We start from the raw sequence: 23546 nt of genomic DNA, 5'->3' as shown, positions 1-23546 counted from the left end.
GCTATTTATGACAAACCCACAACCAATATCATACTGAATGGGCAAAAACTGGAAGCATTCCCCTTGAAAACTGGCACAACACAGGGATGCCCTCTCTCACCATTCCTATTCAACATAGTGTTGGAAGTCCTGGCCAGGGCAATCAGGCATGAGAAAGAAATAAAGGGTATTCAATTAGGAAAAGAGGAAGTCAAATTGTCCCTGTTTGCAGATGACATGATTGTATATTTAGAAAACTCCATCATCTCAGCCCAAAATCTCCTTAAACTAATAAGCAACTTCAGCAAAGTCTCAGGATACAAAATCAATGTGCAAAAGTCACTAGCATTCTTATACAACAATAACAGACAATCAGAGAGCCAAATCATGAGTGAACTCCCATTCACTATTGCTTCGAAGACAATAAAATACCTAGGAATCCAATGTACAAGGGATGTGAAGGACCTCTTCAAGGAAAACTACAAACCACTGCTCGATGAAATAAAAGAGGACACAAACAAATGGAAGAATATTCCTTGCTCATGGATAGGAAGAATCAATATCGTGAAAATGGCCATACTGCTCAAGGTAATTTATAGATTCAATGACATCCCCATTAAGCTACCAATGACTTTCTTCACAAAATTGGAAAAAACTACTTTAGAGTTCCCATGGAACCAAAACAGAGCCTGCATTGATAAGACAGTCCTAAGCCAAAAGAACAAAGCTGGAGGCATCACGCTACCTGACTTCAAACTATACTATAAGGCTACAGTAACCAAAACAGCATGGTACTGGTACCAAAACAGAGATATAGACCAATGGGACAGAACAGAGCCCTCAGAAATAATAGCACACATGTACAACCATCTGATCTTTGAGAAACCTGACAAAAGCAAGAAATGGGGAAAGGATTCCCTATTTAATAAATGGTGGTGGATAAACTGGCTAGCCATAAGTAGAAAGCTGAAACTGGATCCCTTCCTTACATCTTATACAAAAATTAATTCAAGATGGATTAGAGATTTAAATGTTAGACCTAAAACCATAAAAACCCTAGAAGAAATCCTAGGCAATACCATTCAGGACATAGGCATGGGCAAGGACTTCATGTCTAAAACACCAAAAGCAATGGCAACAAAAGCCAAAATTGACAAATGGGATCTAATTAAACTAAAGAGCTTCTGCACAGCAAAAGAAACTACCATCAGAGTGAACAGGCAACCTACAGAATGGGAGAAAAGTTTTGCAATCTACTCATCTGACAAAGGGTAATATCCAGAATCTACAAAGAACCCAAACAAATTTACAAGAAAAAAACAAACAACCCCATCAAAAAGTGGGCAAAGGATATGAACAGACACTTCTCAAGAGAAGACATTTATACAGCCAACAGACACGTGAAAAAATGCTCATCATCACTAGCCATCAGAGAAAAGCAAATCAAAACCACAATGAGATACCATCTCACACCAGTTAGAATGGCAATCATTAAAAAGTCAGGAAACAACAGGTGCTGGAGAGGAAGTGGAGAAACAGGAACGCTTTTACACTGTTGGTGGGACTGTAAACTAGTTCAACCATCGTGGAAGACAGTGTGGCCATTCCTCAAGGATCTAGAACTAGAAATACCATTTGACCCAGCCATCCCATTACTGGGAATATACCCAAAGGATTATAAATCATGCTGCTATAAAGACACATGCACACGTATGTTTATTGTGGCACTATTCACCGTAGCAAAGACTTGGAATCAACCCAAATATTTATCAATGACAGACTGGATTAAGAAAATGTGGCACATATATACCATGGAATACTATGCAGCCATAAAAAAGGATGAGTTCATGTCCTTTGTAGGGACATGGATGCAGCTGGAAACCATCATTCTCAGCAAACTATCACAAGAACAGAAAACCAAACAGTGCATGTTCTCACTCATAGGTGGGAATTGAACAATGAGATCACTTGGACACAGGAAGGGGAATATCACACACCGGGGCCTATTGTGGGGAGGAGGGGCGGGGGAGGGATAGCATTAGGAGATATACCTAATGTAAATGATGAGTTAATGGGTGCAGCACACCAACATGGCACATGTATACATATGTAACAAACCTGCACGTTGTGCACATGTACCCCAGAACTTAAAGTATAATAAAAAAGAAAAAAAAGAAGAATGCATTATTTGGAAGTTTTTTTCCCATTACTGTTTACCTTTATACTTGGCAGATGCACTCATCTGCCATTAACCAAAGCTAAGCCTCGAGGTATATTCTTAACTAAAGAAAGAAAAGCTGCCGGTATTTCATGCCATTCTGCCAGTGAACCCCACTCACAATGTAGTTCTCCAACCATGAAAGATTAAGAATGGTCTAACAGGCTGCCTCAGAGGGCTTATCATGTTCTCTCTTTTATTGCTGCCGGCCGGAGGAGTTTGTCTAATAGAATCTGTGTCATTTGTGGGCTTAAATGATGCGATTCAAAGAGCTATATCGATGGACTTGGCAGAAGGCCAGGGCACAAAATGGCCTGGGCAAATCCCAGCCCAGATTGCTGCCCAGCATTAGACTTCGTCTGTGAGGAGGAAAGGCTGGCCTTCTACCTAACTAAGAAAACATCAGTACCTTCAGAGTGTCGCCGTATCTGTGCACAGCTTGCACCGTGTGTCATGAAGACTGCAGCTTAAATGGTAAAACCCTTGTGACCTCTCACAATTTTCCAAACTTCTCTGTCCAGTTGTCTATCTCTTCAGGGTCTTTCTAAGGCAAGTAAATTTAATCTGATAAATTTGTACGATCTAAGGTGTGAATGACTGGTAACACATTGAATAAATAATTCTTAATATATACCAGGCACTATAATAGAAGCTGATGATAATGACTGACTGGCTTAAAACTATACTTCTCTTAGGAAAAAAAAAATAATACTTGAACAGGGACCTTGAACGAGCAATCCAAAAAGTGACTATAGTGGAAATGTCATGTATAAAAAGCACAGGAGGGTGCTGGTCATGGGAAAGTTATGAGTATGTTGATTATGAGAGCGTTTTGTCTTCTTTGAGATTATCACTTTGAGAACTAATTTTAATGTAATGACACGATTCTTTCCCTGAAAGGTCCAGATCTTGAACCTCCTGTAAAGAACTCCAAAGTCCATCTAGAATAACCCCCAGCCCAATGAAAAAGTCCCCTTGACGGTATCCTTGTTAGGTGATTGTTCGGTTAATCAGCACCTCCGCAGATGGAAAACTCACCACTTCCTCACCTGCATGGTGAACACTGACTTTCAGCAAATACTCTCCTACGTTCAGCTGAAATCACCTGCCTATAACTTTTATGCCCTGGCCCAAGTTCTGCTCTCTAGAGCAGCATCAAGCAAAGCTCCTCTTTATTACACATGACAACTTTCAAATGTTTAATGTCAGCAGTAATGTATTCCTCTACCTAACTATTCTCAGTTTCTTCAATCACTGTTATTACTTCCCAGATTTTGCAGTATCCTACTGGTCTGCTTCTAGTTATAAAGTACTTTGTTTCTCTTAAAGTGTAATATTCAGAAGTGAACACAGTGCTCTAGAAATGGTCAGACCAGCACAGATTATACTGTGGCTTTTTTTTTTAGTTCATTCATTCACTCACTCATTCATTCATTCAGCAATGCTTTGTTGAGGTCATAGTACTGCAACATCTTGGTTCAGGAGGCACTTTAAACCGTTCTGTGTAGTAATATATTTGTAGTATTTTGTTTTTCATGTGTATAAATCTTGTCAATCTAATTATTTCCTTAATTTATAAATAAGGTAAGACTCAACATTTATTCTGTGCCAGATACTGTGTATGCTAAATGTTTTGTATACATTATTTAAATTAATACTCACTTTCAGACAGTTACCACTATTATCTCCCACCTTACAGATAAGGAACCCGAAGCACAGAGAGGTTAAGTAATTTTTTAAGGTCACGCAGCTAGTAAGTGGTGGGAATGGGATTGGAGTCAAGCTTCTGGCACCAGAGTCTACATTCCTGACTACTTCAATGAAGGCAAATTCTTTTGTATGCTCCACAAAATCTATGAGAGTGCCAGCAATAGTAGATATTCAGTGTTTCAGTTCAATAAGTACTTGCTGTACATCTAGTATTTGTCATGCCCAGAGCACTTAGTAGTAGGGAACACAAATATGCATATATAAATGACATTGCCCTTGCTGCCAAGCGACTCCAAGTCCAGAGGGGGAGACAAAAATGTAAATAAGTTAAACATAGTGCAGGGTGATAGGGATTCAAATCGATAGTAGGGATACAAAGAAGGAAGTGTTCAACTTCAACTGTTGGAGATAAGGGAAGGCATCACAGGGGAGGTAATATTTGAGCTATGTCTTGAAGGGTTGGTAAGAGTTTCCGAGACAGCAATGAGCTAGGGATGGTCATTCTAGGTTGTAGATACAGCATGTGCTCAGATGTAGGTATATAAAACACAATGTATTTAAGAGCACACTGGCCTTCTATCCGTTCCTTAAACCTGTCAAGCATGTGATCAATTAGGGGTCCTTACATTTTAGTCCTCTTCCATAAAGCTGCACAGTTTCTCTCCTATCGTGTAGCTTCAGAACAAATGTCCTGAACTACTTCAATGAAGGCAGATTCTTTTGTATGCTCCACAAAATCTGTGAGAGTGCCAGCAATAGTAGATATTCAGCGAAGCCTTTCCAGACCACTCTTTCAAGCCCCACACATGTCATTCTGCATCTCACTATCCTAGCTTCATTTCCGTCTACATTTTTTTTTCAAGGTAAGTTCAAGAACTTATAATTATTTGAATTAACTATATTTTCATTTGTTTACTATTTTAACATTTGGCTCTCCCAACCCAAATGTAAACTCCCTAATAGCCAGAACCTCATCAGTCATGTTCACTATTTTATTCCCAGTACCTGGCACATAGTAAGCTCCTAATAAACATGTATTGAATTATTACATGAAAGAATGGTGGGGATAGAGATGGGAGAATGCTCTGTTGGCAGAGCCCTGCTTTTGTTTTTAAGGTTAACCACATCCCCATGCAGTCATGGGCTGGGCAAGAAGCCCCTCCTTCACCTCAAGGAATGAGTCTTAATTATTCTAAGGCTAAGTTATTAGGTTGGTGGAAAAGTAATTGCATTTTGTGACTCTACACATCCAAGAAATTCAAAGACCTCCAATAAGGAAAAACTGAAAGAAATTCCCACTGATACACACCACAATCAAACTGTCAAAAGCCAAAGACAGAGAATCTTGAAATCAGTGAGGGAAGTGACTCGTCACATACAAGGGATGCTCAACAAAATTAACATCCAGTTTCTCTTCAGAAACCACACACAGAGATCCAAATTCAGTAGATGATAAGCGTTAAAAGAAATAAAAAATCTTCAATCAAGAGTTCTATATCCTGCAAAATGATTCTTCTAAAATGAAGGCAAAAGTAAGACATTCCTAGACAAAAGCTGAGGAAGTTTGTTGTTTACTGATCTCTCCAACAATAGATGCTAAAGGGAGTCCTTGAGATTGGATTGCAATTTGAAGCCATATGAAGAAATAAAGAATGCTGATAAATGTAACTACATAGCTAAATTTAAAAGCCAGTGTTATTGTACTTTTGGTTTGTAAGCCCTGTTTTTTTCTATATGATTTAAAAGACAAATGCATGAAACCAAAATTATGAATCTATGTTGGTGGACACACATGAGATAAAAAAGTTGTGACAATAACAACATAAAGGAAAAGAGAGCTGCATAGGAACAGATTTATTTATACTATTTAAGCTATGTTATTAATTCAAGCCAGTTTGCTATATATTTAAGATGTTAATTTTAATCTCCATGGTAGCCACTAAGAAAATAACTAAGAAATATCTAGAATAGGAAATGAGAAGTGAGTTAAAATGATATACTACAAAACTCAAATACAAAAGAAGGTATTAATGAAGGAATTGAAGAGCAAAAAATATGTGACATGTAGAAAATAAATGGTAAAATGGCAGAATTAAGTCCAATAATTACAATTCAAAGGATTTGGGTGAGGGCAACAGGACATAATCATGTCACATTTGGATATGTTGGTGTTTGAGGTTTTCTTTGGGGTAGGGGACATCAGGAGGAGTGATCCAGTCAGCATCTGAAGCTTATTATTGAGAGCTAGTAATATAAAATTGGGAATCATCGCATATTGATGAAAGGTTCTCAACCCTGGCTACATATTAAATACCCTCTTACAAATATCCATGCTTAAGTCACCCCTCCTCTCCACAATGACATTTTAAAATAGCTCCCCAGGTGAACATAACATGCAGCCAGGATGAAGTATCATATTTTAAGTGGTAACTGGAGCAATTAGGAATTAATATGATCATGAGGGAGAATGCAAAGAGATCAGGGGAACTGGAAATGAAATTTCTACTTAGGACGGAAGTCTAGTACACTGTCTAGTACAGTAGCCACTAGCCACATGCGACTATTTAAATTTAAATAAATTAAAATGAAATAAATTCAATTCCTCAGTTGCATCAGCCACATTTTAAGCACTCAATAGCTACATGTGGCTCATGGTTACTGTATTGGAAAGTATAGACATATAACATTTTCATCATTGTGGAAAGTTTTATTGGATAGTGCCAAATGACCCAAATTTCTCTTCTGCCTCTAAAATGACTATAATACAGGGGATGATTTCAATTTTAAGGTTAAAAATGCAGTATCTATGTTAAAATGTCAGTGCTTTCATTTGCATAATGTATTTTCATGGCTATAAACACGTGTGCTTTTATTTTTGTAAGCTTTTTCTTCTCCTTCTCTCCAATGTCCAGAGGAGGTTTGTATAACCACTGACATCTGGACTAAATCAATATATTTTATTTTCACTGAGGTGAAGACGTAAGTAAAAAGTTATATATTTGTTTCCCTTAAGTCACTCAGCTGCATGGGGGATTTTAAATCTGTTGCTCAACACTCATTATCACTTTGTCTGCATGATGTTCCTTGAAGTAGTCAAGGTAAAAGCAGAATGGAATGACACTAAAACAGCAAATAATAAGCAGTGTAACTCATTAAAAGTCTTGCGTTTGATAACTAGTTTTGAATTGGCTTTAATTCCAGATCCCACAGGCCATCAGAAATTAGCCTGTCCCATTTCCATTGCCCCTTTACTTTGGAATCTAATGTGACAATGTTCACACAGGAGCTTATTGGCCAAACTTCCTTAAATGGGACACAGGGACTACTTTACAAAATTGTTTTATTTTATGAATGAATGAATGAATGAATGAATTTTTTTTCTTTTTTTAAAAATTTATTTATTATTATTATACTTTAAGTTGTAGGGTACATGTGCATAACGTGCAGGTTTGTTACATATGTATACTTGTGCCATGTTGGTGTGCTGCACCCATCAACTCATCATTTACATCAGGTATAACTCCCAATGCAATCCCTCCCCCTCCCCCCTCCCCATATGAATTTTTTTTTGAGACGGAATCTCACTCTGTTGCCCAGGCAGGAGTGCAGTGGTGCAATCTCAGCTCACTGCAATCTTCATCTCCCAGGTTCAAGTGATTCTTCTGCCTCAACCTCCTGAGTAGTTGGGACTACAGGCACTCACCACTACACCTGGCTAAGTTTTGTATTTTTAGTGGAGATGAGGTTTCACCATATTGGCAAGGCTGGTCTCAAACTCCTGACCTTGTGATCTGTCCTACTTGGCCTCTCAAAGTGCTGGAATTACAGGCGTGAGCCACCGCGCCTGGTCTTCAAAATTGTTTTTAAATGATAACAGTTAGGGAATCTGGGTGAAAGATACATGGGAGTTCTTTTTACTATTTTTGTAACTTTTCTATGTCTCTGAAATTATTTCAAAATAAAAATTGCAAAAAATGACTTAAACCAGCAAATCATGAATACATAAAATCAAACTATATGACTTAAAATAAATCTTTCCTGTCTTCTTCCCCCATGCATTTTAAAATTAACTCATCCTTAATACACATTTTCGTACCCAGTTTTCTTTACTTAATATTGTATAGGAATTTTTTATACATAATTATCTGTAATAATGCTCTTTGCATATACTGCCCTTCCCACCACCAATTTCTCTTGTGGGGAAGTAGCTCTGACAGGTGAGATTGAGATAGTGTGCTTTGTACCATCCTGTGTTAAAATACCTTACTAAAATGGCTACATAATATTTCATTCGGTCATGTCAAGTACACTACAATGTATTTAACTAGTCTCCAGCTTGGGAATATTTAAGGTTTCTTCCATTGATCTATATTGTTGTAAATGAAGCTGAGACAGATATTTCTGTACATAAAGATCTTCACATATCTCCAGGTTATTTGCTCAGTATAGCTTCCTAGAAGTCAAATTACTGGACCAAAACCTGGGAGCATTTTTAAAGCTCTCAATACGTACTGCTGAACTTCTTCCTAAATTATTTTATTAATTTAACAGCAGTGGCTTTCTAAGGGGAATGAAAACATATCAGGAATCCCAGGAAACAATCAACATTTGACTGGATAAAAAAAAATGTGGAATAGTATGTAGCCACAAAAAGAAAGAAATCATGTCCTTTGCAGCAACACGGAGGGAGCTGGAGGCCATTATCCTAAGTGAACTAACTCAGAGACAGAAAACCAATACCACATGTTCTCATTTATAAGTGGGAACCAAACAATGGGTACACATGAACATAAAGATGGAAATAATAGACGCTGGGAACTTCAGAAATGGGGATTATAGAGGGGGATGAGGGCTGAAAAATTACCTATCAGGTAGGGTTCACTATTTGGATAATGGGTGCACTAGAAGCCCATTCCCCACCAGTATGCAATACACCCATCTAACAAACAAGCATATGTATCTCCAAATCTAAATAAAATAAAAGAAATCCTAGGGAACAGAGGTGAACCTTAGTTTCTTCATGTACAATGTATGATTTATGATCCAAAGTCCCTTCCCCTCTCATACATTCTTAAGATTCTCTGATTCTGTAATAAATGAATAATGTGTCATGAATGAAGTACATTTAAGATGTTCCAATAGATGATATTTCCATCTTGTAAGAAAAAAAGATTGAGGAACCCTTCAAATGATGGCCTGCAGATGTGGTAAAAGTACAATAGAACTAGAATTCGAATTGGAGCCTGAAGATGTGACCGAATTGCTGCAATCTCATAAAACTTTAATGTATGAAGAGTTGCTTCTTATGGATGAGCAAAGAAAGTGGTTTCTTGAGATGGGATATATTCCGGGTGAAGAGGCTGTGAAACATTGTTGAAATGACAACAAAAGATTTAGCATATTACATAAACTTAGTTGATAAAACAGTGGCAGGGTTTGAGAGGATTGATTTCAAAACTGAAAGAAGTTTTACTGCAGGTAAAATGCTATCAAACAGTATTGCATGCTACAGAGAAATCTTTTATGAAAGGAAAAGTCAATCGATGTGGCAAACTTAATTGTTGTCTTATTTTAAGAAATTGCCACAGGCACTTCAGCCTTCAGCAACCACCACCCTTACCAGTCAACCTGATCAGTCAGCAGTCATCAACATTGTGGCAGGACCATCCACCAGCAAAAAGATTATGACTCGCTGAAAACTCACATAATCGTTAACATTTTTTAGCATACAGTATTTTAAAATTAATGTTTGTATATTTTTTAAACAATGTTATTGCATACTTAATAGGCTATAGTATAGTGTAAACATAAATCTTATATGCATTGGGAGATGAAAATGTTTGACTTGCAACATTCACTTTATTGCGATGGTCTGGAACTGAACCCTCAATATCTCCGAGGTATGCTTGTAAACATTTGACCATCCTTCTGTTTCAGGACAAGACTTTGTTAAATGAGTTCCAAATTTTACCTGCTATTTTTTTCCAATTATAAAAACACATGGAGGATATCAGTGTCTAGAGCATTGCTAGCACTAAATGAAATTGTAAATATCAATGTTAGCTGAAGTTATTGGGTGGTGGATAGGAAAGTTATATGGAAGAGGTAGAAGTTGAGCTGATTTTTAAAGGCTGGGTAGGATATAGATAGACAGATGTAGGAGCTGGGAGAAAACTTTCATTATATGTGGGGTGGGGATGCAAGTCAAGGGTGAGAATTGGTACTGTCTTGGATAGGGCAATATTTAGAAAGAGAGGGAAGAATGTAGGAGTAGGTAAGCTGGACCTACTCGTTGGAGGATGTTGAACATCTGGTTGAGAAGCTATGACTTGATCTTATAGGCATTGAAGAGGCACTCTAGGTTCTTAAAGAAGTGATCAAGAAAGCTGTATGTTATAAGGTGACTCCTATGGCTATGTCAATGGTGAACTAGAGTAGGAGAGAATGGGACTGTGTCATAAGTTAATAGATTCTATCTAGAATGGTGGTAGTCTGAATGGAGAAGAGGAGAATTTTAGAGTTATTTCAAAGGAAGATAAAACAAGCCTTGTTAATGAATAAACTCTAGAGAATGAGGCATAGGAGGAACCTTAAAATAATATCCAAGTTTAAGCCTTAAGACTGGAAGAGTTATAGTGCTGCTCTCTGTGTGACTGAGAAAGGCCATTTACTAGGCTGATTACTAGGGTCCTGATATTTCCAGGAGAATCTGAGTTCCTGTCAAATAGATTCTATTTCTTCATGACTTCTATTGTTTTTCAAAGATGCTGAATTTGCTTTTTTGGTTTTCATTTGGCAGTAACTTTTCACGTTTTAACTTTGTTTATCGGCCCCAGAGAGTTCTGCCAAATAATGATCTTAAATGTTTAAATGCACTCAAGAAGTTCTGCTGAGTACTCCTTTATACTGCAGTCACCTTCAGTGTGATTATCTTATAAATTTCTCATTTTGCATATCGGGTACTCTAAAACCAGGTCAACCTTATTGTTACTCAGAGAGTTTTACTTTTCTACAAGGTCATGTTTCCTGCAAAGTGGTAATTCAGCACATTCCTGCCTGCCCCCACATGCAACATTAAGACTTAAAACGTTACAGTAGAACAGCTTCATAATGAAAGAGAAAAACTTATCAGGGAACATTTGTGAAAGTAATGATATGTACCTCTATTTGTAAATTGGTGCAGTTTAAAAATAGTGTACTGGGAATAAGGAGACGTATATTGTAGTCCCAGCTCTGTCACTAACTTGAAGTGTGAACTCAGGCAAGTCACATTACCTTTTTTTTTTTTTTTTTTTTTTTTTAATACGGAGTCTCACTCTGTTGTCCAGACTGGAGCGCGGTGGCGCAATCGAGATATCAGCTCACTGCAAGCGCCGCCTCCCGGGTTCACCCATTCTCCTGCCTCAGCCTCCCACCTCAGCTACTCAGGAGCTAGAACTACAGGCGCCCACCACCATGCCTGGCTAATATTTTTTGTATTTTTAGTAGAGACGGCGTTTCACTGTGTTAGCCAGGATGGTCTCGATCTCCTGACCTCGTGATCCGCCCGCCTCGGCCTCCCAAAGTGCTGGGATTACAGGCATGAGTCACCACGCCCTGCCACATTACCGCTTCTTTGTCTTCATTTCCTTTTCTGAAAAATGAGGGGGATAGACAAGGTGATTGTTATCGATGTCAGCCCTAACATCAACTATTTATTAACACAATAAAAGTTTGCAAAGTATTACCAACAATTATGGTACTTAGAGACTATTGGGTTACATACAGCACCAAGTGAGGACACATTTATCAGTTAGCTATTTGTTTATACTATGAAGACAGGCAAACAGGATGATTCAGACTAAAAGACGCGAAGTTTGAGATTCAATTATCAGTTTAGGCTGTTTTATAGATAAAATAAACTAGATAATCCAGATAGAATCTCAATTCCCTTTGACACTAGGGCAGGGGCAATCCAAGTTTGGATTGTAAACCTGTACTCCAAAGGTAGTACATCTTAACTCAGAGATGGAGTTGCTCTGATTTTTTGAGGTCTGTGACTGTAGCCTCTTGAGTGCTGTTTCCCAGAAATAACAGTCATACTGCTCAAAGCCATCTTAATGAATCGCGATCATTGTGATTTCAATCTTAAGGGAAACCGGCCCAAGATCTTTCCTCTAATAGAAACTCTGAGGAGTGTGTTGTTATAAGAGGTTTTCTTCCCCTGTGTCCCTTCCAAAAATGAAGACTATTCCCAGGGTCTCTCTATTGCCTGTTAATGATTGCTTATGATTCTGTCATTCATAACTTAACCTCAGTACTTCAGAAATCTGGACGAAAGATCACCTGGAAGTCAGGATGCTCTCTATGGGCCCTATAAAATATCGCTGTAAGTTTAATTTAATTTCTTTAAGCATTTAATCTAGTTCTTCGATATGTGCTGAGCCCCCATGTGAATACAGGAGCATACTAACACATATAATAGCTCTGCTCAACAAGTTTTTCATCTCCTGACTCAATTCAATCCTCCTCCTCTCATGCTATCTATTCTCCTAGATACCCATCACATCTACCTTGCTCTATGGATTAAATACTGGTATGAAATGTATCCTTCTTGGCTGCAAACTTTGGCTTCTTTTCAGTGTTCTGTCTCTCCCACTGCCTCAGGTTACAATTACCCTGTCTTGCATCTCTTGCCGTTCTGCCACCATGTTCCTTTCAAGCTCCAGAGATGATTCTTTCCTTGGGCCCTTTACCAAGTTGGACCATGCTTACAATCCTTTTCAGTGACAGAGAACTTCCCCACTTCAGATTTCTCCTTGCCTTGGAAAAATTCAGAAATCTGAAGAAGGTATTCACATTCCAACAGCTGTGTAGATGGGGACAAGTCAATTCTGCTCGTTTCCTTCCAGAGTTTTGCAATCTAAATTACTATTAATAGACTCCACGTATAGTAGGCATTGAGAGGTTGCCTAGGGTTTGGGGTTAGGAAGTAGGAAGAAAACTTTACTATGTGAGTAAGGGGCACGAGAGAGAACGATACAAAGATTTTACAGGGGCAAGGGGTCAGCAGTGTTCTGCCCCTGGGAACTCAGTGTAGCTGACTCGGAATTTGCACTGCCTGCTTGGTGTGTGGGTCTAACAGCTTTGTATAGGAATTGCTGATTGTGGTTAGAGGGCCTTGGTCTGACTCGTGGCACTCTCCTTCCTCAAAGGTCAGCTCTTAGCACTCTCCTTCTTCAAAGGTTGTATGCATTCTACATATTTACGAATGGGCTGCCAAATATCACCCATTTCTAATTTCATTTTTAAATCTCGAGAAAAAATATTATCTTGAACTCGTCAAAAGTGACAATTTCCTCACAAACCCCATTGTCTTTAGAGAATTATTCTTCCTCATTTTTCTTTTGTTTCTCATTATGGCCTTCTTTTTCTTTACTTACATAAACTGCTGAACATTTCTAGCTTTTTAATATTTTGGCATGGCTACTGTTGTAAAGGTATTTTAAACTTCTGAGGTTTATAGATGGCCTTCCTATCTTTTTCACCTTTCAATTTTTCCTCCAACATTAGAATGTTCTCCCGGAGATGAGCAAGACAAAATGGTTAGCAGCTCATGTGACCTTCACTGCTAGTGGGTAGTCAGGCCAAGATAAGAGGAGTCACCAGCTATTTTCTTAGTATGTAAAAACCCAGTCCTATATATGGATATATTGGGACTGACTTTCTGTAAGTCAATTAAAAAGGCACTTTTAAATTGGAGTATTGCTACTTTCCCTTTTTAATTTCCCTCCTACATCTATTTCCACTGCCTCTGCCAAGCACAGAGCCTAGGGAACCAATGACACAAGGCCTTGTTCTTACTTAGCTATGTACCATCCATAAAGGTATTAGCTGATTAAAAGGCTTAAAGTATCACTGCTCACAGGGAATATCTTGACATTTTAATAGAGGATTCTTAGAAATTGAAAAGGCTTCAAGATCTGTAGTAATGAATTTTTAATGGTGGAATTCTAAGAATAATATTTTTCCTCTGGAGAGAAAAAAGTGGTGAAACGCTTGCTTTTTATATGTGTTAGGGTAGCTTAATGTCTTGGTTAGCAGGCAGCATGCACACATGTCCCTAGGTGGATGAATTCTTCTCCTTGCGTACCGGCTTATAGTGATGTTTCCACAGTGATTCTAATCTCCAGAGATAGAAGCAGTAGTGTACTGCATGCAGATGGCTCATACTATCTCACAAGAACAGATTGTTAAATTTTCAGAAATTTTGTAAGCTGTTTTTAAATACAGTTATTAAAAATTAAATTATTTCAACTTACAATTAAACAAATTAGATTAGAAACAAATACTGAAAACAAAGTAATTTCCTATTTATTTTACTTCATTTACAGGAGAATCTATGCTCCTGAAGTTATTTATATCTAGTGTATTATATATGTTGTAGAAATATTACATATGTTGTTAACTTGAAATTGGCCATAGTGGGAGTATATATAAAATATAAATTGGCAAATGTTACAGATCAGTGCTAGATTTACTGTTTTGTCAAAAGTTTAGAATTAAAGAAGTGATGGGGAAAATATTAATAATGCATATTAAACTTAAAAGTGTGTCATGGAGGGGATTTATACTTCTGGCTAAAACAGAGTAACAGAGACTAAATTTAACCTCCTACTTGAAACAACCAAAAAATAAAAGAAAACATAAAATACGGTGATTTTTCAAGACACAGGGCACTAGCCAATGAAAAGCAGTGGTCTCTGAGAGATGGGAAACAAGGTAGAAGAGTTGTATAATTTTCTAAGCTTGCTATCTTGAGAGAGTTTCCAGGTCATGGTTCAGGGAGAGGGAACTGAAGCAGAGCCCGGTGGACTTCTGATGAAGGTTGCTAGGGCGTAATGGATAAGAGATAGTTGTACAGAGAAAGTACCCCAAATATCTGCACAGGATCTTCCATAGGTATTAAGGAGAACACTAATCTGTTCCCCCATAAAAGCAATGAGAACACTAGGAAAAAAATTTACTTTTCAGAACTCTGGAAATTAACCAAACACCTGCAACAATCTAAGAAGCATTTATTCAAGAAAAACAGTTCAATCTTTATAGGAACAGACAGCACTGTGGCATTTTTACTTGCTGTAGTCTGATAATCCACTCTCCTGCTTGATGGTAGCTTTGAAAACTTGCAACTTCAGAAATACAGCAACTGGAAAATTCAGCAGGCTAGTAACCACTGGAGAAGACAGAAGGGGTTTGGAACTCCCCGAAGACCCATCACCAGAGAGCTGTGACTATGAGCTACCTGGAAAATCCCTGGAAAAGCTTACCTTTATTTTGACCTTACTCCAGAGCTTTGTCAGTGAGGAAAACCCTATCCCTAGACTGTCTGGATCCACAAAAATTGTTTTAAAAATAATTTTAAAAATCAATGGCAATTGTTTAACACTATAGTTCCCTGAGGAAATAATACTAGTTGGAGCAAAATAGAGGATGACAAAAAAAATTAAAAGGAAAATATCGGGAATGAGATGTTTACAGGAAGCTTTAATGAGCTCTGAAATTTTCCTGGGATTCTGAAGGGTGGGGGACAAATGTATGGCTGTGTGTATGCTCAGAAAATACCTGAGAAGGCCTTAATCACTCATGTAAGAGTGACCTTGATGCTCTGCACAAACAGAAAATGAAGATTAAGGCAGAATTGTTAACTGGTTGCTAGGGAATTGAGGGTTGCCCCACATCAGCAAAAGGTGGGAGAATTACTAGTTCAAGGCATTTAAATAAATCTCTGTCCAATCACTGGTGACTAAGATAATTGAGCAGAGACATGAGTGACTGTATACAATAAAGAACACAAACTTTCCAGAAATACTCCAGGTAATTCACTAAAGAGAGAAAAAAAAAAAAAAAAAAGCAGCAGCAACAACAACAAAATAACAAATAGCAATAGCAATAAACCCTGGAAAGAGGACTAATATGATTTTCATAGGTGCTGTATTATATAATAATTATTATTATTTATTATACTTTAAGTTCTAGGGTACATGTGCACAATGTGCAGGTTTGTTACATAGGTATACATGTGCCATGTTGGTTTGCTGCACCCATCAACTCGTCATTTACATTAGGTATTTCTCCTAATGCTATCCCTCCGCCAGCCCCACATCCCCAGACAGACTAAAAAGATCATGTTATGGCCGGGCGCGGTGGCTCATGCCTGTAATCCCAGCACTTTGGGAGACTGAGGCGGGCGGATCATGAGGTCAGGAGATCGAGACCATCCTGGCTAACACGGTGAAACCCCGTCTCTACAAAAAATAAAAAATAAATAAATAAATAAATAAATAAATAAATAAATAAAATTAGCTGGGGCGTGGTGGCGTGCACCTGTAGTCCCAGCCACTGGGGAGGCTGAGGCAGGAGAATGGCATGAACCCCGGAGGCAGAGTTTGCAGTGAGCTGAAATTGCGCCACTGCACTCCAGCCTGCGTGACAGAGTGAGACTCTGTCTCAAAACAAAAACAAAACAAAACAAAACAAAGATCATGTTACATGATGAAGTGGAATTTATCCCTGAGAAGAAAGGAGGATACAACATATACATATGAAAATCAATGTCATATATTATATTAACAGAATTAAAAAACTGCATGATCATCTCAATAGATACAGAAAAAAACATTTTATGAAATTCACCATCTATTCATGATAAAACTCAACAAAATGAATATGGAGGCTGGGCATGACAGCTCACACCTGTAGCCCCTGCACTTTGGGAGGCTGAGGTGGGAGGATTGCTTGAGCCCAGGAGTTCGAGCCCAGCTTGGGCAACATGGCAAAACATTGTCTCTGTAAAAAAATAGAAAAATTACCCAGGTGTAGTGGTGTGCGCTTGTAGTCTCAGCTACTTGGAAGGCTAACATGGGAGAATCATTTAAACCTAAGAGATCGAGGCTGCAGTGAGTCATGTTTGTGCCACTGAACTCCAGCCTGGGTGACAGAGTGAGACCCTGTCTCTAAATAAATAAATAGTAAAATAAGTAAATAAATATAGAAAAATCTTACCTTAACACAATAAAGACCATATATGAAAAACTCAAGGCTAACGTCATAATCAATGGGGAAAAACTGAAAACTTTTTAAGATCCAGAAGAAGGTAAAGATATTCATGCTCACCACTGCTATTTAACATAGTATTAGAAGTTCTACCCAGAGCAATTAAGCAAGAAAAAAAAAAATAAAAGGCATCAAAATTGGAAAGGAAGAAGTAAAATTATTTGTTTGCAGATAATATGATCATATATGTAGAAAACCCTGTAGAATTCACAAAAAAAAACTGTTAGCACTAATAAATAAATCAGTAAAGTTGTAGAAAAATACACCATCATACAAAAATCAGTGGCATTTCTATACACCAACAATGACCTATCCAGAAGAAAAATTTTTTTAAAAATCCCATTTACATTAGAGACAAGAACAAGCAAAAAGAAAATACTTAGGAATTAACTTAACCAAAGAGTTGTAAAGACCTATGCACTGAAAATCATAAAATATTGATGAAGAAAATTAGAAAAGACACAAATAAATGAAATGAGATCCCAAGTTTATGGACTAGAATAACTAATATTTTCAAAATGTCCATACTACCCAAAGTGATCTAAAGATTCAATGCAATTCCTATCAAAATCCCAAATGACCTTTAAAAAATAGAAAAAATAATCCTAGTATTTATATGGAACTACGAAAGACCTGAAACAGTCAAAGCAGTCTTGTGCAAAAGGATAAGCTGGAGGCTTCATATTTCCTGACTGTACATTATATTATAGTACTTAAAACATCATGGTACCAGCATAAAAGTAGACTTACCGATCAATGGAACAGAATAGATAACCAAAAAAATAAACGCACACATTTATTGTCAACTGATCTTCTGAGTGTCAAAAACACAAAATGGAAAAAGGATAGACTCTTCAACAAATGGTATTGGGAAAACTGGATATCCAAATGCAAAAATTGAAATTAAATTCATATCTTACACCGTACACAAAACTTAAAGATTTAAACATAAGACTTGAAACTACAAAACTGCTAGAAGAAAACATAGGGAAAAATCTTCTTAACACTGATCTTGTCAATAATTTTTAGGATGTAACTCCAAAAGCACAGACAACAAAAACAAAAATAGACAAGAGTTATTACATTAACTAAAAAGCTTCTGCATGGCAAAGGAAAAAATCAAGAAAACAAAACGGCAACCCACAGAATGGGAAAAAGTATAGGCAAACTATATATCAAATAAGTGGTTCGTATCCAACATATATAAGAACTCATATAACTCAATACCAAAAAATACAAATAACCCAATTAAAAAATGGGCAAAGAACCTAAATAGATGCTTCTCAAAAGAAGAAACGCAGATGGCCAACAGGCATAGGCAAAGGTGTTAAACATCTCTAATCATCAGAGAAATGCAAATGAAAACCCCAATAAGATACCACCTCACACCTGTTAAGATGGCTATTAAAAAAGGACGAAAGATAAGTGTCAGTGAGGATGTAGAGAAAGGGGAATTTTTGTACACTCTTCTGGGAATGTAAATTAGTACAGCCATTATGGAAAACATTATGAAAGTTCCTCAGAAAATTAAAAATGGAACTACCATAAGATCCGCCAATTCCACTTTTGTGTATATAGCCAAAGGAATTGAAAATAACATCACAAAGATATAATATTCACTCCTATGTTCATTGCAGCATTATTCACAATAGCCAAAATATGGAAATAACTTTAACGTGTGTGTATATAATTATAATATTATTCAGTCTTAAAGAAGAAGAAAATCTTGCCACTTGTGACAACATGGATGGAGTTGATGGACATTATTCTAGGTGAAATAAGCAAGACACAGAAAATGAAATACTGCATGATCTATTTAATATGTGGAATCTGAGATAGTCAAATTCAAGGAAGAAGAGAGTTGGATAGTTGGAGAAGGGAAGAATTGGTTAATGTTGGTCAAAGGGTACAATATTTCAGTCTTACAAGATGAATAAGTTCTGGAGTTATAATGTACAACATGATGACAATAGTAAACAATAATATATTATATACTTGGAATTTGCTATGAGCCTGGATCTTAAATCTCAACAGACATACACAAATGGTAATATGTAAAGGTTACCATTAATTAGTTAATTAGCTGGTAATAATTTCACAATGTATATTTATAACAAAACATCAAGTCATATGTTTTAAGTATATATAATTTTTATATGTCAATTATATCTTAATAAACTTGTTTTAAAAAGACCCACAGCTAACATCACACTTCATTATGGAAGAATGAATACTTTCCACCTAAGATCAGAAACAAGGCAAAGATATCCACTCTTGCAACTTCTATTTAGTATTATACTGGATGTTTTGGCTAGTGCTAGAAGGAAATAATAAGAAATGAAAGATATACAGCAATCAAGATAATCAAGAAATGTGGTAGTAGCATCAAGAGAGGCAAATAGATTGATGGAAGAAAAGAGTGCAGTAGTATACCTACACATATATACACAACTGATGTCTGAAAAAGGTAAAGGCGATTCAGTGGATAAAGAAGAGTCTTTTTCAACAAAAGGTGCTGGAACAATTGGATTTCCATGTGAAAATAAGGACCTTTGAGCCATACTTTATACCACATGCAAAACTTAATTCAAAATGGATCACAGACCTGTGTAAGGCCTAAAATCATAAAATGACTAGAATAAGATATAATGAAAAATCTTTGTGACCATGAGCTAAGCAATGATTTCTTTGATATAACACCAAAAGTATAATCTATAATAGAGGAAAGGAAAGATTAATCAGACTCCATCAAAATTAAAATTCTCTGTTGTTCTAAAGACACTATCAAGAGAACGAAAACATGAGTTACAGACTGGGAAAATATATGCCAATCATAATCTGATAAAGGACTCATTCAGAACATATAAAGACTCTTAAAACACCCCCAAATTGAAACAAATAATATGGTTTTTAAGTTGGGCAAAATATTTGAAAAGATACTTCACCAAAACGGATATATAAAGATAAAATAGGCATAAGAGAAGTTGCTCAATATTACTAGTTTTCAGGTAAATACAAATTAAATCCACAATGTGACACCATTATGCACCTATTAAGTTAAACCTAAAATTAAAATGACTGACCATACCAAGCGTGGGTGAGAATGTGAAGGAGTTAGAACTCTCATATACTGCTAGAGGGAATGAAAAATGGTACATCTTTGTAAACCAGTTTAGCAATTTCTTTTAAAAGCATACATGTACCGTATGATCCAGTCTAAAATACCTAGGCAGTTATCCCAGAAAAGTTAATGTATATGTCCATACAAAAAATTGTACGTGAATTTTCATAGTAGCTTTATTTTTAGTGGCCCCAAACTGGAAATAATCCAGATGTTCTTCAACAGGTAAATGGATAAGTAAATTGAGGTGTATTCATATGATGGAATACTATTCAGTGGTAAAATGGAATAAATTGTCAATACATGCTACAATATTGATAAATTTCAAAATATGTATGGTGAGTGAATGAAGCAAGAGAAAAAGAGTATACACATTATTCTTCCATTTATATAATATTCTTGAAAATTAAAACAAATCTATAGTGAGAAAAAGATCAATGTTTGCCTGTGGATGATGGGAATGGAGAGGCATTACAAAAGGGACAGGAGGAAACTTTTGGGTGTGACAGATATGTCCGTTTGTGGTGATTTCAGGGGTTTAATGGGATATATGTCAAAACCTACCAGATTTTGCACTTTATGTGCAGTTTCTTATTTGTTCTATACCTTATTACAATTGTAAATCACACAAAAATTGAGGAAATATTATTTTAGTATTTGAATTCAGATTAATCAATGAATTCATTCATGTCATGGATGGATGAGTAAAATTTCAACATACATCATTGTTTTTTCACTTTAGTTTCACTCATTAACTTAAATAAAAATATCAACCAATGTTCATATCAAAACTTGACTCCTTCATCAATTGCAAACATAGCCCAGTGAAGGATCCGAGCTTCAGTAAAAGTCATTGAAAGCATTTTGTGAGATTCAGTAGGCTTTATGGAATTTACAATAGAGTATTGTATATTTCATTATTATTTCTAAATTGTGTGCTACACATCATTTATATCAATAAAATCTGCAATGTATTTATGTATTAGTCAGAGATACACATCCCATTAGCCTGAAGAACTCTAATATATATATATATAGAATATATATATATATGTATATGTATATATACATACACACACACACACACACACACACACATCCTGTTGGTCTGGAGAACTCTGACTAATACATAAATTTATATGTATATGTATATACAGAGAAGACTCTCTATGTGTATGTATGTATATATCCATGTATGTGTGTATGAGAGAGGTTTATTATAAATAATTGGCTCATGCAATTATGGAAGCTGAGAAATCCGAAGATCTGCAATCAGCAAGCTGGAGACCCAGGAGGGCTGATGGTGTAGTTCTAGTCTGATTCTAAAAGCCTGAGAACCAAGAGAGTTGATGACGTATGTTCCAGTTCAAAAACCAGCAGGCTTGAGACCCCTAAAAAGCTGATGTTTCAGTTCAAGTTCAAATGCAAAAAAAGGACTGATGTCCCAGCTCAAGTAGTCAGGCAGGAGGAGTCCCCACTTGCTCATAAGAGAGTCAGCCTTTTTATTGTATTTAGGCCTTCAACTGATTGGATTGAGGTTCACACAAATAATGGGGGCAATCTGCTTTACTCAGTTTACCAATTCAAATGTCAATCTCATCCAAAAATATCTGCACAGACACACCCAGAATAACATTTGACTAAACATCTCATTGCCCTATGGCCCAGTTAAGTTGAGACATAAAATTAAGCATCACATGTCCACCATTTGTCAATCTGGCACCTAAACACATCTCATTAAACCACACTTAATCTCCAAATAAAAACAATAACAAGGTCATAATTCAGCCTAACATGATTTTGGTTGTCCTGTGTACAACCAAAAATTCACTAACCCCTTCTCTAGAAGAGGAGGTAAAATCCTTGAGTGATGTTTACTTTTTGCCTTGATATCTCATAAGTTAATTACCATGATGTAAAGTTAATACATTTTATGTTTCATGAGAAAGGAATAAACAAGGAAATAATACAAAGATGTTTGCTTAATATATATAAACACAAACTTATTAGATATGGTTTGACTCTGTGTGCCAGTCCGAGTCTCATGCCGAATTGTAATCCCCACATGTCGGGGGGGGGGACCAGGTGGGAGGTGATTCGTTCATGGGGGCAAATTTCTTCCATGATGTTCTCATGATAGTGAGTGAGTTGTCACAAGATCTGATGGTTTTAAAGTGTGGTACTTCCCCCCTTGCTCGCTCTCTCTTTCCTGCTTCACCATGGTAAGACATGCTTGCTTCCTCTTCACCTTCTGCCATGATTGTAAGTTTCCTGAGGCCTCTCAGCCATGCCTCTGTACAGCCTGCGGAACTGTGAGTCAATTAAACCTCTTTTAGTCATAAATTACCCAGTCTCAGGTAGTCCTTTATGGCAGTGTGAGAATGGAATAATATAATATTCATTATAAAATAAAGAAGAAATATTCATGATAATTATAATTCTAATTTCTGTAACTGGCCACATGGTCACAGTTAGCGTTTATAACTACCTTCTTCCACTACTCATTCTGTGTTCCCTTTGCCTTCACAAGCATCTCAGCTGGTCATAATTGTTTATCTGGTGGGATAACTGAAACCTTTATTCCTGAAGGTTCTGGGCCATTAAGCATCCTGCCTGGATTGGGTTATAGTTTTTCACTGACCTTAATCACAGGGCATGGTAATATTAAGAGATCCTCTAAGGAATTTCCTGTGTTTCAGACATACTCTTCCTTACCTTCATTATGGAGTAGTAGTCCAATTTTCCATTGGTATTCAGGCTCAATCACAGCAGCCAACACCGTAAGTCCCTTCTTTGCCTGCTGATTCAGATGTGTGAGGGGACTAAAGTGGCTGGGCAGCAGTCTTAATTTCCAGGTCAATGGAATTGTTGTTGTGTCTTCTGGTAGAAGCATTCCTCTCTTTGGAACTAAGACCTCTAGGTCAGCAAGGCATAAGATCATGGGAGTAGGAAACAAAAATCTTGCTAGTGGGTTACCAGGGGTAATAGTGAGTGATTCCACTCTCATTTATACCCCTAGATTTTTGGAACTGTGAATCTTGGCTATGGGAGCACAGCACCATATATTGGATGCTGATTCAGAGCGTATAGACCCTTCTGGAGGAACCTGCCCTAACCTTAAAAGTATTGTCACCAAGCTGATTCTGTAACTGAGTCTTGAAAAGGCCATTCCACTGTTCTATCAAGCCAGCTGCTTTAGGATAGTGGAGAATATGGTAAGACCAGTGAAATCCATGACCGTGGACTCACTGCTGTACCTCTTTTGCTGTGAAGAGAGTTCCTTGATCAAAAATAATGCGGTGTGGAATACTATGATGGTGGATAAAGCATTCTGTAAGTCCATGAATGATAGTTTTTGTAGAAGGTATTGGTCCCTGCTGCTATCGGATTGGGCACTCAGCAGCGACTGTAGCCAGGTACACC

General features: G+C 37.0%; 1 protein-coding gene across 2 annotated transcripts in view; it reads right to left on the bottom strand.

Annotated features, from left to right (window-relative positions):
- Positions 1-23546, bottom strand: part of LOC105490484 (transient receptor potential cation channel subfamily C member 5) — a 327334-nt gene that overhangs the window by 206160 nt on the left and 97628 nt on the right. The window contains exon 1 of one of the 2 annotated variants that reach the window (XM_024795644.2): positions 22839-23171. The exons of the other annotated variant lie outside the window; for it this stretch is intronic. The gene's annotated coding sequence lies outside the window, so the exon portion shown is untranslated. Of the gene's footprint in view, positions 1-22838; positions 23172-23546 lie in introns of those variants that run through there. 2 annotated transcript variants of the gene reach the window in all.

The sequence above is a fragment of the Macaca nemestrina genome, chromosome X, assembly GCF_043159975.1.
Source record: "Macaca nemestrina isolate mMacNem1 chromosome X, mMacNem.hap1, whole genome shotgun sequence".
Classification (NCBI taxonomy): Eukaryota; Metazoa; Chordata; class Mammalia; order Primates; family Cercopithecidae; genus Macaca; species Macaca nemestrina.
Note: the sequence above shows the minus strand (reverse complement) of the source record. Positions and strands in the feature narration are given on the sequence as shown.